The sequence below is a fragment of the Strix aluco genome, chromosome 4 (genome assembly GCF_031877795.1).
Source record: "Strix aluco isolate bStrAlu1 chromosome 4, bStrAlu1.hap1, whole genome shotgun sequence".
In the NCBI taxonomy this organism is placed as follows: domain Eukaryota; kingdom Metazoa; phylum Chordata; class Aves; order Strigiformes; family Strigidae; genus Strix; species Strix aluco.
The window spans coordinates 102,182,094-102,198,694 of record NC_133934.1 but is presented as its reverse complement, the minus strand read 5'-3'; the positions used below and the strand labels follow the sequence as shown (position 1 = coordinate 102,198,694).

The window sequence follows — 16,601 nt, the reverse complement described above, 5'->3', positions numbered from 1 at the left end:
TCCCATATCTGGCATCCACTGATTACTCAGCAATTTTAATTGCAAGGGAAAAGGCAATAAGTGAGATGTGCTGTTTTCCATCAGATTCTGTGCCTGGCCAGAAGAATGTTGAATAATATTTGGCATCATAACTTATTGAATAGACAATTTATTTATTGCAGCTGCAGTGATCAGTTTGATTCTGAGGCTCAGAGAACCAGATGATAAAAGGATGAAATCTGCTGTTTGCCACACTTGCCCCTAGGAACAGGACAAAGAACAGAGGGTAGAGTAAGTTCAAAAGTGCTTTGGGACCAATATGCTAGTGTTTTCTTTTAATATGCTTCACTGCAAGAAAAACGCATTACAAATTCTGATAATGCTTCAAAAACTGCTACTTCTGTGTAACTATGTACTCTTATTTCCATTAGGAGGGGAGCTCCTGCTCAACTATTTGGAGCTATGGCAAGTAAATGCAACAAGCAGAGAGGAAGTTTTGTATAGGGACTCTCTTGCATTTTCTACTGCGGGAGGCAGGAAAGTGAAGAGTTTGCTTGGCTGCTGACAGCATGACAGAGTTACCAGTCTATGGAACAACAGCAGATGTAAAAAGAAAGCAGTGAAAGGGCTAGAGAGAAGGGAAATCTGCAACATATAGGGAAAATGCAGGCAAGCGAAGGGAAACAGGCACTGAAGGATGTCAGTAGGGAAAGTCTGAAGGAAGGTTGGAATATCTTTATAAGTTGTGGTAATAATAGATACATATATTTGCTTATGCCTTGCCTTGGTGCAATTTTTGCTGAGTAATAATGTAGCTGATTTGGAAATTCTATTTCCTTTTAAAATTTCTCTTTCAAACTTTCAAACATTTAGAGCTTTCTCTCTCAGTTGCTTCTTGCAGTGAGATTTGTTATGTTTGGCAGTAAACCGCAATACGTTTTTGAGAAATTAAAAAAAACAACAAAAATTACTAGCAGTTTTCCAAGGAGATAGAAGATAAAAATTCCAAATAAACCAAGCAGGTCTTTCAGGGTGTACATAAATGAAATACAAGGCTTTCATATGTAGTCTAAAATACTGGAAAATTAAACCACACAGGGTTACCAATGAAGAAACTAGTTGGGACTGTCCAGTTATAGTAAAACATTAAGGTTTGAGAGAGCTATAAAGCATGCTTTTTCAGAAACTGTAATTAAAACTGCTGTTTATATAACTCAGAAATGACCAAAAGCAGCACATAAACAAACATCATCACCTTCCCAAACATCATCATCTTCCTGTTCCCCTTCTACCCCCAAGTACATTTTCCTTTAAGTTGATAAACAATCCCCTTCCATAGTATACAGGGGTTCCTGATCAAATTTATTTTTTGGAAGGATTCTTAACCAGTAAGGATAATCTTCCAGCTGAGTATTTTGTATTGTCCAAATAAGACTATGAATTTGTTCTTTTCTTTCTTTACCAGAAAGCGGTTATTCACTGGCTGTTTTTATTTTAGTTATTGTTGATATGACACTTTCAGTCTAAAGCCCTTTTATGAGTGACCAGAACTTCCTAAACTATTATGTTATCAATTAAAATCTTCTGTGATTGTTTTAAGCCTAGAGGTGAAATCTTGGGGAAAACTTTTAAGCAAATAATTTCCCTGATTTTCAGGGGTTTGGAAATCAAGACAGGAAATTGATTTTTTTCCTATGGGTTTCAGGTGGGGTTTTGGGTGGGGTTTTTTGAGGGTTTTTTTGCTTGGTGTTGAAATTATGTATACAACCCCCTCTTTCCCTGCCCCCAGTACCCCAAAAGGAGAGAATTCACATGTAGCCTAAACTCTGGAATCTCACATATATGAATTAAAACTCAGCTCTGAACTACATGAACACATGCTATTTCTCAAATACCACAACTATCCCAATACTTGAGATACACAATTTTTTTGGCATTTTCTAATTCACCTCCCTATAATTTCCTCTATATTTTAAAATAAGAAATTGGAAAAATAAAGAAAGAAGCTTTTCACAGATCTTTCATTCTTTGTTCATTTGCAAAAATATTTGTAAATAGGCAAATCAGTAATGCAAATGAAAAATGGGGGAAGAAAAAGGAGGATGAAATAGAGTAGTGGGGGAAAGGAAAAACAGGATGGAAAGGGTAAGTAAATATATGGAGAGGGATCAATGAGAATCCACTATTTCTTCCTCACAGCTATAAGACCCTCTTGTACTGAGGATTATGAACTCCATCAACATCATACTCTATGAATCCTGAATACAAGCAATTGTGTCCCAGTTCTTGTATCTCAGAACTATGATCCCTCTATAAATCAACTATTTTTTTTTTAACCCCAATTTCTGTCTTCAACGATTGCAAATACTCACAGCATTTCAAACTCGGGCAGTATAGAGTTTCAGATGGATCTTTCTGATTTCTTTTCTGTATGAATTCAATCTATCTTACTCTTTTACTTCAGCATTTTTTTTTGTCCCTGTTCTACTGATATCAACAGCAAATCCAAACAGGCTTTGAAGACCTCGAGTAGGTATTGATCAGTTTAAGTCTCAAAAACCTACATTCTGCAGAAGCTGAACTAACAGGAACAAGGCACAATCTAGAAAATAGTACACAGCACAGCTATGCAATAAATCTACTGCAGTTTATTTTCAACTTAAAATCTTAAGTGATAATGAAGGACTAGTTTTGCAATATTCTGTCAGAATAAAGTAGTAACTTTATTAATTGCTAGTCAAATATAGAAAAGCCACTTGCTTTACCTTCTAGTTTATTTTAAGTGTGCATTTTCAGATTGCCCTAGATGTGCTTTCTTGTTACTTAACAAAACTATAAGAATTGAATATCTATCACAAACACACCTGTATGGACATGGATATCTAGGAAAACCTGAGAAAGTCTACTGAGATATGCATAATCCCAAATATATGTAATAGAAATTGAGTGGGAGGCAATCATTCTTTTACTCTTAGCACCCCATCTTAGAAGTGGAATTCAGTTTCTTTTTTTCAGAGGATGCAAGTCAGAATCAGTGAGAAATTGAACATGGAAGATAAATGCCAAGGAATGACACTCAGCAGTTGTTTTCCGCATCATGGTCCTCTTCAAAGTGACCATTTTTGCAGTAAAAACACAATAAAGATGCTGGTGATGGTCTGGTTACACACTTGTACAGATTCTCTAATAGTCACTGTCCTACCTGGATGAAATGAGTTTAAAATATTCTGTTGTAAATTAAACTGAGATATTCCCAATAAACAAATGACAAAATTATCTCATTTTCTTGAGCCTAGTGGATCCAATCTCTGAACAAGACTATGAAAAAACAGTAGTCTCTGGGGAAAAACAGTGAAAAAATTCTATACTAGTGCCAAATATTCAGTTCTAGTGATCGATTAATAATGGTAAATATTTTCAAGGCTATTGTCAGAAAGCTCATTTTCTAAAAAGCAAGACCTTATAAATAAACCAAGGGAGCCTGGGGTGCAGAATCTGTTCCTTAAGATTGGCTTTGCATGACAACATAGAATGTCCTTTACTATACAGAACACTAAAGAACACAAAGGGGTAATCAGTGACAATACAAATCAATGAAAATACATTGTATTTCTTGTTAGACCTACATGTTAGAATGACCTTATTCTGAAGTGGAGAAAGACAAGACAAGGGATAATGGCTGTTACTGTGGGAGGAAGGAGATTGAAAGGTTATATTGTATACAGAGTGTCAAATGAGAGACTCAAAATTTACACCAATGTAAATTGGAGATGAGAACTCAGAGCTGGTGTTGTTCTGCTGCAAAAATTTTTTATATTGGAATATACTAGAATAAATATCACTGATTTGGTGTTGAAACTATTTTCAGACACTGTTTCCTAGGGAGCACAAATCTTTTGTTATGAACTATGTTACTGTAAGCAAACTATTCTGTTTTAAATATACAAATTTTAATACAGTCAGTTGAAATGTGAATTATGAAAGTACCCTATCTTGCATATCCTTTCTCTACAGTGCTGTAGAAAAGCTATATCACTGCCACACTAGACTGTAATTATTATAGAACTACATATGAAATCCATACATAGTTCAGTTCCTCTGCTATTGGTTGAACTTAAGATGGACAAAAACATTGTCTCTTAAATTAAAGCACAAGTTCCAGTTTTCACCAAACAAGGAGGTGGTCCGATAGCATTGTGCAGCGGGCTTAGAAGGCTCACCTATATGTACATTTTATAGAAGTGCAAACTCAGCTGCACCATTCTAAAATAATTCACATCGCAGCTTGGTACTCTTTATATCTTTGTAATTGGTGAATTTCTTGAGAGATAAAATTGGGAGTAATTCCTTACCAGAAGTAAGTTGATCACAGTAGCTTTTATGTGGTCATATCTGTGCCCTCAAGCATTTTTTGTTGTCTTCTGTCACAATATTCTGTCTGTTTCTCCACATTATAAAGTTGTGGAGAAGGCTTTATTACAGGACATGAAACAGGTTCTGTCACAGATGCAGCTACAGAATAAAATTATGTTGAGGACTACACAGCTCAAAATATCTTCCATGGAGATGTAGCTTACAGAAGGAGTTCTTTGGCAGGTAAGAGTTTGACCAAAGACTTTATACAGACAGACTTGATCATCCACCAGTCCATCCCCACAGCCAGTCAACAGGTCTTCTGTTGCTGAAAACACTTAGGGTAGAAGCAGTACTTCCAAGAAGTCACCCCAGCATTTTAATTGGCATTGTATAACAGAATCTCAGAATCACAGAATCACTTAGGTTGGAAAAGACCTTCAAGATCATTGAGGCCACCACCTGGCAGTGTTAGGCTGCTTGGACTTCAAGTGACTTCTTGGAACTATTGCTTCTACCCTAAGTGCAGGCATTTGGTTATGTTGTTGAAGCAGGATGGGAACTCTTATTTTCTAGGTTTTTTGTCTTTTCTCTTTTCCCCCCTCTCCCTCTGCATAAATAAAATAGGGATCTTGCTGCAGTTGACTTCCTTCTTAGTCTGTTACCCTTACTGCTTTTGGCTCCCCTGCCTCTTCTATCCTCCATCTTGCACACCCTCTTCAGGACTGAATCAGATTAAAAAATAATCCTACATCACAAAACATGTTTACTGAGAGCTGAACATTTGATAGTCCTATTACAAAGGACATGCTGTGTTTTGATCATACAGGAAATTAATTCTGTTAATCAGGGCATGCTTGTTACCAGTTAAAATCGTAGCAAAGTGTTTTCATCATCATAAATCTCAGAAATGCTTTTATATTGGTAATAACTTTATCACTTTGTTTTTCAGTGTACTAAAACCATCACAACAATGTGAAACCTCCACACAGAATGAGCAAGATTACAACGCAACAACATTCTTACTTATCAAGGCACTTAAACTTATCATAGAGTTTAAGTAACAGCAGTAACATCACAGCGAATTTTAAGCCTGTCCACAGGAGACATAAAATGAAATTTTAGATAGAGTAGGGCTGTGTTATAGCAAGCAGAACTTCAGGCAGTTCCCAGAGCCATCAGAAATAACGGGGGGAAAAAAGAGGAAAAAAAAAACCCAGTAAATAACAGCAATAACATTTTGCAGGGTTTCCCTTGGTTTTCAGAAATACATAGGGTTTTTTGCTGTTTTGCTATAAAGATTAGGAACATGACCTGTGACTTCAGGACTGTGGAGTGCAAATGCAATCAGTAGCATGGTCTCAGCAGCATTGTCTGACCAAATCCGTGGAGGTATCCTGATCATGCTGTTAATTTAAAATCTGGACCTCTGGTGTCTAATTCCTGACTGTTCTCCTGCCTTTGGTTCTGTTTGGTGTAACATTAAATACAACACAAGAGCATGGCATGCCCTGTGCATCAAACGGATCTCAGCTATGTACCCAGAGAAGTTCCCTATATCACAAATATCAAAAAGCATTGAAGAAAAGTATGAAAGGATTAACCTCTCCAGAGACTTCCAAGACTGTGAATAGTTTCTGACAATAGCATCCCAAAATTGCGAGGTGAAAAAAAGTCCTTGTAAGAATGGGTACTGAACAATGGCCAGTATCTTTTGCTACTCATCTTGCAGGTCTGCATCTCCAGCCTGCAGAACAAGGGAGTGACAGGCAGGACACATAAGAAGGGTTTGTAACAATCAGGAGCCAGGTGGGGAACAGGCTTGCTCTGACAACAGAAAGGGCTGGGATGACAGAACAGTGCTTGCTAAAACCAGGCAGAATACACAAATTAACAAGGATGCAGATCCAGCCAAACCCACTAACATATCAGTTAGAGTGCATTCATCAAAACTGACGCACACCTTCTAGCTCCTTCAGTGACACCGCTTTGCATGCCACAAGAACTGAAAGCCCAAACAGTCCCATTCCTACAAACCCAGAAGAAGTTGTCCTATTAAAGTAGCAATTCATCAATGCAACCTTTTGTCTTGGTTTCTTTCCTGTCTGGCAGAGAAAACAATTTATTATAGGAGGTCAGACAGAGATATGTTGTACTCAAACACAAGGCTGAATACTTTCTGGGCCAGCCTCAAGATCCCCAAGTAGTCAAGAAGAGGAAAGACTAGTCAGACACAGAAAGTCTTTCCTCAATGTGCTAAAATTGTAAACTTAATCTTACTTAATTAAAACCTCAACTATTTGCACAGTTCTGATTGTTCCTACCATTCCCTCTGTTTGCACTTTTAGAGCAATGAAGTGGCTTAAAAAGAGATTGTTAAAGAGTCTGCCGATCATCCAAAGCACTGATACTTCCAAAAGTCCGCTCCTCTAAAAGTCTTCTGTACCAAACCACATAGGCAAAGCACCTAACTCGATCTGTAGGGCTGGGCATTCAAAATGGCCATGCCCTTAAGGTTAAAGGTACCACGTTCAGAATTCAGGACAGCACATGTATACAAGAGAAATTCCAGAGTGATGGTGCACATTCCTCCGCCCCCATCTCTGCAGCAGATTGACACATACATTTCTATTTAAAAATAATGAGGGAAGGTAGATCTTGCAAAACCAATACCTCCTAGGGAAAACAATCCAAAACATCCCAGAAAGGCATGAGTGAGCTAGTATAAAAATGTTACAGCCTTTTCCTTGGAAATTTTGCTCAGAGATCTACTTTGTGCATATTTTTGAGAAATCTCTTTTCTCACCCTTGGGAGCTGTACTGCCTTACAGTGAAGCGAAACCTGATGACTTATTTGTAGAAAGTGGCTTCCAAGTTCTCTGAATTTATTATATTGCAAAATCTCATTTGGAAGTAAATACAAAGTAATTATTTACTTCTTTAAACTTGCAATGTGTGAAGTTACTTTGGTAATACACATTGACTTTTAATTAATTTTACCGTACTGTAATAGTATTCCTGTTTTATGTTTTGATATTTTTTCATGAAGAGAGATTTTTGTAGAATTCTGTTATTTATGCTGTAGAAATTGCTAGTAAGATGATGCTATACCACAAAAAAAAATTAAATCTTTTTCTGTAATACTATATAATTTGTGAGGCTGTTACATAATTATTTTTAGTGCATAAACAATTTTATTTTTTTTCTGAGTAGCTCCATTTTAAACTTCTATATGCTTGAGAAATGTTTCATATTTATTAACCTAATCATTACAAATATATGTACAACTAGTTCCACAATTTCCTATACATACCAACTCACAAAATTGCAGTTTTGAGCTAAAGTCTCCTTTTAATTCAATATTTTTTGAGTCAAATATTTTGAGATGCTCAATAGTGTCAAACATTTTCAAGCCTAAACTCTCATTGAATGCTTATTTGACTTGTTCTGAAATTGAAGGAGATTCTTTCCATGCCTAGATAGTCTATTTGATGTTAAATTACCCCTAGAGATGGGAATGTTTTCTTACTATACAAGTGGTTTGTTTTGTTTTGTTTTTTTAAATTAAGATCACTTTTTCTCCTCTTACAGGGAGAAATTACAATTATTTTTTTTGCAACAACTTTTTAGATGTTGAACTATTAATGATATAAAATTGTGCAGAAATGAACACAGGACTCTGTCTCCACTGCAATATTAAGTGAGAATAGGCAAACTATGAAAGAGGAGAAAAACTACATGTTAATTAATTTATTTAATAACAGCAGGGAAATGCAGTCCAAGAATTTTTCTCTCTACATTATTTTTCTTATTCATATATATGTGAGAGAGAGAGAGAGAGAGAGATTTTTTTAAGAAAATTAGAAACAGAAAATTTAAAAAAATAATTGTGAGGAAATTAAAAAAATATATTAGTAAAAATATTAGTAACTATTATAGCAACAGCAAAACATATAGCTTAATATGTTGATTTGTACAACTGCCTTGCCATGTATAAAAAGCAGGCACAGACTGCTGCTCCTTTGAGTTTATTTATGATCCTCAGATGAGGAGCCTCCTGAAGCACCTGACACCTACTGAGGTAGAGGGAACTGTGAAAAGATAACTGTTTTAAACATAAAATATTTGTATTGCTGAGAGGTCAGCTTTGCCACTGCTGACTTCATTGCAATTTGCATACTATTAAAGCATTACCCATAATGTTTGTAAAATTTAATTTTAAAGCTATGCTGTTAAAGATGTTTGCTGAATTGTAAGCACCTAGGACATTTGGGAAATTTGTTAACACTTTGATAGTTACAGTATTTCTGCCTCACTTTGCTCTTTATTTAACCCCCCCACAAACACACACTATTCTCTTCTTCCATTTTATGACAATGAATCTCATTTTAATGCAAGCTGACATACTTAAAAAACCCTAAGTATACTGCAACAGTAAGTAATGGAGATAACTTCCCCTTCTATTCTCAATATATTTAAGTTTGTTAAAAATGTCAATAACTTATTTATTTACTTTTTGCTGAGGGCTGAGATCCAATTATACTCTTATAGGCTAGAGGTGATGGATATGATTTTCTACTTCACTCTAATACAGACTTTCTCATTAAATCTCACAGCTCGGTAATCACAGTCATCACATTTGTGTTTCAGTGCTGCATTCACGCTCACATTCTCTTCCCCTGGATTTCCATTCTCCTTCCCCCACCCTCTCCCCCAAGATCTTTATTTACTCCCTGGCAGAAACTGCAAAATTAAGGATGTATAATGTGCAGATACAATCTTTGCTTCCTTTGCTCTGCCCGACTAGCACTTCCCTCTAAAATACACTTACTTTGGGAAGTACTGATGTTAACTCAATTACTATAGTACATGAACTACTGTTCCACTTTGAAGTACTATAGAAAAGTTGTCCTTAGATGATAATGGAAAGGATGGAGTAAAGCAGGAACAACAAGAATTATTTTACATACTAATAACAATAATTTAGTTATCAAAACAGTACAGAACAAGCATGCCTTTATACTGTTCTTTAAAAAATTTAGCTTCCTAGGGTTCTAATAGTCTTTTCCTATGGTTCAGGAATGCACAGTAGCACTCAGCCCAGTGCCTGTATCCTTATTTCAAAGAGAATCATTCAAACCGACATCCACCCTGTCAAGAATCTTGACTTTGAGCTGCTAATGCAGAATAAAATCAATATAAATTTTGATCATTTGATGAATATTTACTTCTTTCTTTGGAGCCTGGGGATTTAGAATTGAAAACTGCTGAATCAAGTCATTTTATTTTTTTGTGTTTGTGCCAACACCAATTTACTACCCTCCTGAAAGTTCCTGAACAAGATGTCTCATGTGGCATACATGTTGGCTTTTCCTGTCAATCATAACTGTGTGCCAGTAGGGAACCATAAACATTTTCCTTTCATACTCTTAGTTCTCCAAAAGGAATATTTTGATTACTTCCCTGGAAAACGTAAACTTGTCTTATTTAGACATACTGTAGAATGCCTATGTCTATTTTTCTAGGACAGCTGCTGTGCCTAAATTGATACTATCTATTAAACATTTTCTTTTCAGTATGAGTTGCTTCATACAAAGAAACAGTTTACAATCACTGCAAACAAAGCTTAGTAACACAAACCAGATAAAGATCTAGATTGACATTATCACTTCTCTATATATTTTCTGAAAAACTGCATGAAAATTCTGACCAGTATAATTTGCACCAAATGTTTGTGAAAATGAAGATAGCAGGAGGTAAATAGATCCCACAAGTGAGCAATTAAGATGCGACTCTAGTTTGCATTTCATCTTAAAAAGAAATGTACCTTCAATCTTAATAAAATGAGCTTCTAAAAAATGTATATGTAAAGATCCTATGTTTCCATAGTGATTGGGGGAGGGGGGAGGGCAGAGGGAAAAGGAGAAATGATGCTTCTAAATTTGAAAAAGACCTAGATTAGTTTAACAAGAACTGTAAATGCAGGCAATTTTCATCTTGCAAAATTTTTTTATATATGACTCAGTGGCAGACGGGCTTTATCTTAAGGAGCAATTTTGTTGGTCTCCTATAAATTAAATAAAAGTGGCAGCAGCTGTCTTTCAGAAGGCTGATATAAGCTTGTATAGTCATATGATATTATGTAGACAGATGTTTTAAATAAAATAAAATATTTAGATTGCTAGATACCTTGCTAGATACAAAGGCAATTATAGGATGTCTTTGTTAAATTAAATTTCTCATTCTTCTGAGAAGAAAAAAAGGGAATTGTCCTGGAAACTGTACCAACAGGAAATGATTCTATATCTAAAACAGCTGGAGACTGTAACTAATATAAATTTACTTGAAAATAAAAATGCTGTATGTCTCTAGAGACATGCAGCAACATGCAGTAAAACCAGATGTGATATAAAATTATTTTTAAAAACCTCAGTTTACATATACATATAAAATATTAAGATACGATCCACTCATGTAGAGAGACTGTTCAAGGCTAAGACAAAGTAATAGAACAATTAAAAACCTAAAATATAGCAAAAGTAACATCCCTTTTCTAACAATAAAAACCTTTTTTTCACAAATGCTGCCTTTTCAGAAACATGTTAGACACCTTACTTTGACAAGGATTCTAATGTGATAACACTTTATTGCATTACCAAGACAAAATTTAGAGGAAACCTTTTATCTCAGCACTTTAAGGTAGATTTTGATTCACATCTATGTTATGTGTGTCAAAGATCCAAAAATAACTCTAAAAGAAAAGCCAATATCCAGCACTCAAATTCTTCAGATACTGTATTTAGGAAAGCTTTCCACAGTGTAAAAGGGAATTTTGCCAGAATAAAGACTGCACAATTGGGTCTTATATGAACACTTTAAAAAATATACCACACATTCTATCCCATGACTGTCTAATATGACTCAACCTACTTGCTCTTTCCATTTTTGTTGAAAATACCACAGTATAACAGATTACATTCTATGTATCTGTAGTTGTTTTACTCTTCCCCAAGACCTCCGTTACAAACTTGTCATGACTCCAGGCCCAAACCTGCACAGCTGATTTGGCTAAAGCACCTAAGGTCTTCACTTACTCATAAAGCAAACATTCCAGGAGGAGTACATATGCCAAAGTGTCAGAATAAGAACTTTGCAGGTGTGCTTTTCAAAACACCATTGACAAAAATCCATCCAAATTTGCTTGACCCTCTTCTTCCTTGTTCCCTTATAAAATGATACTGTAGAATCACTTGTTCAGGATGCTTTTTATGTAATATTATTTTGCAATTTGAATAATGAATTGAACTTTTTTCTCTCCCTCATACCTAACAAAAATACCCCAGCTAAATAAAACCAAAACAAGTATACCCAAAATATTGAAAGTGCTATATTATAGTCTGTACAGAGCAAGAGAAGTAAATGGTGTTAAAGATTCCTTTCAGAAAGCTTCAGGTTGGATTGCTTTCATTTTTTCCAATAGCCTTAATTGGCTAAGTGCCTTTGGGCCAACTAATACCCGGAGAGACCTAAACTCAGTAATCTTGTAAATACAATGATTTCAACAGATTTTCATCAAAGACATGACCATTACACAAGATACTACTCGTTTGGTGCTGTATTATTTCTCATTTAGAATGTAGTTAAAATTGCCAAATTAATACAAGATTTATTGTTACAGTATTCTATGCTACCAAGAGTCCAACAAACAGGAGACATTTGGCTATTTTTACTGCAGTTTAGACAGATATGTGAATAGATATGAACAAAAGTTTTAATTTCACCAGGAAAAGGAGCCAGGTCCAAAGCAGACTGAGAATAGCAAAATCACCCTTCTCAAGATATAGATGTCCAGAGATGACATGTGTGTAACAAATGTTCATGTGACTATACAGTTACATAATTTAATCTTTTTCCTTCAAACAGGAAGGAAACAAATATTAGGAAGTATAACTGAGATGACAGTAACATATCACAGTATAATATGCATACCTACTGCTTCTTTTTATTTTAACACCTGACCCAGGAAAATGTGACTTTTCTGCAGCTAAAATAAGATGCACTTAAGGAATATGAATTTCAATCACTACAAAAAATATGTGTCAAAAGAAAGCTTTTAATTAAAGATGCACATTTCCAGATGCACTTAGTGGCCAAAGCGTACATGTAAAAAACAGTACTGCTAAAGATGTTGAGTATTACTACATGGGGATTCTGGGCACTCAGATTATGATAGACCTTATTCTATTTCCAGGGACAAAAAAAAAGTGTGATTTCTAAACCATCTATTGACCTTACAACATGACGTGGGACACAGGCTCCTCAGAAGTGAAAATAGCAACAAAAATCATTACACACTGATTAATCTAGACCCAAGAGAGGTCACAAACTGATAACTCATACATCAAGGGTCATTACAATATTTTAAAACAATATTTTAAATGCGGTTTGGCAAAAGGTCTTTTGTGAGGTAATCTCACAAATTGCTTAAACAGATTATTGATATCGTGAAGATTTTTCTGCCTTTGTCATAGCATTAATTAAAATGGAGGCATTAAGTCTGAGTGTTACAATAGAATATTGCAGTTTTTATTAATAGACACAGGCAATCTATTATACAGATAGTCAGCACCCACTGTAGTGGGATGGTGTAAGGCCTACAGACATTTTTAGCAGGAAATTATACAGGTACAGGTGAGAGATCCTGATAATATAGCCACAGCCTAACCACAGTTCCAGGTTCTTTTTACTGAGCATGGTTGAAAACTGACTCTCTAGTGGTCAGTTTCCACAGAGGCCACATAGGAATTATGGTTGGAGATACGTTTGCATTACATGTACAAACAAAATTTGGATCCTACCATAGAACCCTACATCCATTCTTCAACTGTGTGTCCAAATCAACAAAAGTTAGCGTGCTTTTTTGGATCTTGGTTTCATTATAACCGAACCATCAATGTCTTATTGGAGCAGGCTCAGATTAAAAGTTCAAGTCTTGGAGCTATCAGGAATAATTACCATAGAAAGTTGCATGGTAGCAGGACATTACGGTCTTGTTTATGGAGCTTAGGTAGAATTTCCAATCAGCATGATTGCATCTATTTCTAGTGCTTTGTTAATCGCTTCCTGAAGCTGCTCATTAAAAGCTCCTGTGTCAACACGTAATGCTGTGGTGGCTGAAACAGAGATTGGGAATACAATCACATCTCTTGGCTTGGCTAAGAAGTACACTGCAACATTGCACACTTTATCACAAATGCTGCTTTCCCATTTGATAAAATGCCTTACCATGTCATGGAACACTGGTCATTTATTTCAGGGGAACAAGCTGAATCTTCACCATTAAACACTGGATGTGAGCAAACATAATTCTATTTTTGTCTCCCTCAACAATGGAATTGCAGTGAGACCCAAGTACAGCAATTTAACATCTCTCTTACAACAGTCACAGAAGTGATGACAGCCCTAGACAATAATCACTTGCCAATACCATAGTACTTACCTACCAACTGTGAAAGCTTTCATAGCCGTAGTCAATAATTGAACCGACCAATTCCACTGTGCTGCATGTGATTGGTGATATAATCCCTTTAAGTGTGTTATTTAAGTTTGCAATGCAGTTAATTGAAACCCTACTAGATGCAAATCAAAAGTTTCAGCCTTAATTGAGATATTTTGAAAATTGAACCCATTGCTTCAGGCAGGTGCTACATGAGATTCCATTAATATAGGTAATTAACATTAGCCTCTGCTTTAATTAACATGCACACTTTAATTAGTAAAGCATTAACCAACATTAAAAAATCTGATCTTCATGCATCACAAAAACTGCAAAGTTATGACTATGTTATTTTTTTCCAAGACTGTAAATCATACAACATATCAATTCTTTTTTCTTTAAATACATCAAGATATTTTAAAAAGAGAAATATACATATAAAATGTACATCCTTGTTTAACTGAACATTTTAAATTGTGGGAAAGATTTCTTAAGAATATCTAATATATGAAGAAATCTCACATAATACTTTGAAACTTCTCTCTAAAATTTATAAATATGTATATTATATATGCATGTATCTAAAGAGTTGCTTTATAAATGAAAATAATTCAGTTTTAACCAGATCTGCTGCTCACTGTTAATTCTATGACAGAGTCCGAGACAATATTTTCCAGAGCTGGCATTTTAAAAATAAATGTTCTGTCAACAGTACTAGCTTTGTTTCCCATCATGCTTGTTTTAACACATAGCATTTTAAGATCATGCTGCTCTCCAGAGTAAGTAAGCCTATGACTGCAAACACGTTTGCAAACATGAACTGAACATCTTCTTGAGTTTGCTCAGAGCCTTAAACAACATCCTCAGGAACTAGCCTGTTGCTCCAAAACTTTTTGTCTTACTGTATCACAAAGCCCACTGCTGTGCTTTGTCACCTGTGGGAGTTCAAATAATTTGGGAGCTGTAGTGGTATAATTGAGCTGGTTCAGGATCAGCCTTTCAGCACAGCAGATCCAATTTACAGTTGTACAAGCTCTATAATCAAGGGAACTTGAACAAGTGCAGTTACACTCATGTTTTCAAACCAAATACAGAAATATTTCTTTGATACAGACAAGGTCTTTATGACTCTGGACTGTTTTATTTTGTATCTGAAGTTAAAATTCTTATTTAGAAGCATAAGTATGTTCCCAGACATATCTAACATAAGGAACTCCATCCAAGCCTGTGAAATTAAATGTTGGAGAGTTCCAGCTTAAAGATCCTTCTTTAAATAGAATTTAACATCAGTATTTTTCAAAATACATTTCCAAACAGTGCAAAGATACCTTCATCATCCTAATCCTTTCCTTCTGTTATGCATTTGCCCATATATCCTGACAGCTTTGCTTTAAATATGGTAAGTTCCATTTCTACAACCTCATTATTACTACAAAGAAGATTTCTGATCCACTCACTATATTTCCTGTGTTTCCTTTCTCAATACATAGAGGTGGAACATGTATTAATTATTGTTATACAATTCTCATAATAAGATGCTGGATGTGTTGGCTTGAATAATACAGTTATTTGAAACCTAGACCTGTTTCTACAATTTCTGCACGTTCTGAACCTCCACTGCATTTGGCAGTGAAAGGAATGGACAATGTTAAAGGACTATACACCCTATTCATATTGCATCCAAATATCTGCAGATCTCAAAGACAGCATGTACATGTGCAGAGAAAAAAGAATGTCCTTTCTGAAGCTCCTAGAAGTACCACATCAATGTCACATCAGGGTTCTGTTTGTTTCTTTTTGTTAAATGGGAAAGAACTTTCATGAAAGAAACATGAAGACAAAAAAATGCTTTAAAACTGGAAAGATTCACTTAATCAATTTTAAGCACTTTTTCTCCATGGAAGCAAATCCTACATTGTGTTTCATATTCGTAACACACACAACTTTTAAATGTAAGGCTTTCCAGAATCTACAATGCTTCCAGCTAAAAAAACCTCTAGATCTCTTTGGTGCAATTTGCCAGATTTTGTGGTATTCTGCAGGACATATTGTGGCATTTTGACAGTTCTCCCTAAAATTAAAAGAGCATTACAGCTAAAAGAATACTTTGCTGAGTGCTTTTCATGGCATGTTGTTGAATTCACCATATTTTATATTGTGCAAAACCACAGCTAGACTGAAACCAACATAAATAGTCAAAATCTATCCTGACTTGCATCTGAGTAACCCACAAAGATCAGGAAACTATTGTTTTCTGTAAAGCAATGTGACAATACTTTTAAAACAGTGATTTTCACAATACAGAATTCTTTGATGTCTGTGCATATTCAGATTTACATGTAATACTGAACAAATCCACAAATTTTTTTTGTCTTATTTAATTGATTGAATTTAACTACATATTTTCTTCCCATGAGAAGAAAAAAAAAATTGTAAGCAGCATCTTGAGAATGAAGGTAGTCTCATCCGATGTGGAGAAGCCACAGTGTATTTACCACACAACGATCAAGGAGCCACAGAAACCCCTGTTCTGTAGAACATGCAGTAACTCTGCAAAAGGCCAGTTCCTCTATAGCCCCATCAGAAAATCATCCTCAGGTCATCACTGCAACAAAATGAAATAGCTGCCTCTACCTATCACTCTTTCACTGTTTCAGAGGAATCCTCCCTATTGTTGGGCAATGGGGACAACAGAAGGATACAATGAGAAACTTCAATTTTCATTGCTGTATCTCCTGCAAATGTTGTTGTGTTTGGGTGACAAAGAGTTTCT

The 16,601-nt window shown here is 35.4% G+C and overlaps 1 protein-coding gene across 2 annotated transcripts in view; it reads right to left on the bottom strand.

The window, feature by feature from the left end:
• AKAP6 (A-kinase anchoring protein 6) overlaps positions 1 to 16,601 on the bottom strand; it is a 293,798-nt gene that overhangs the window by 92,331 nt on the left and 184,866 nt on the right. The window lies entirely within an intron of this gene.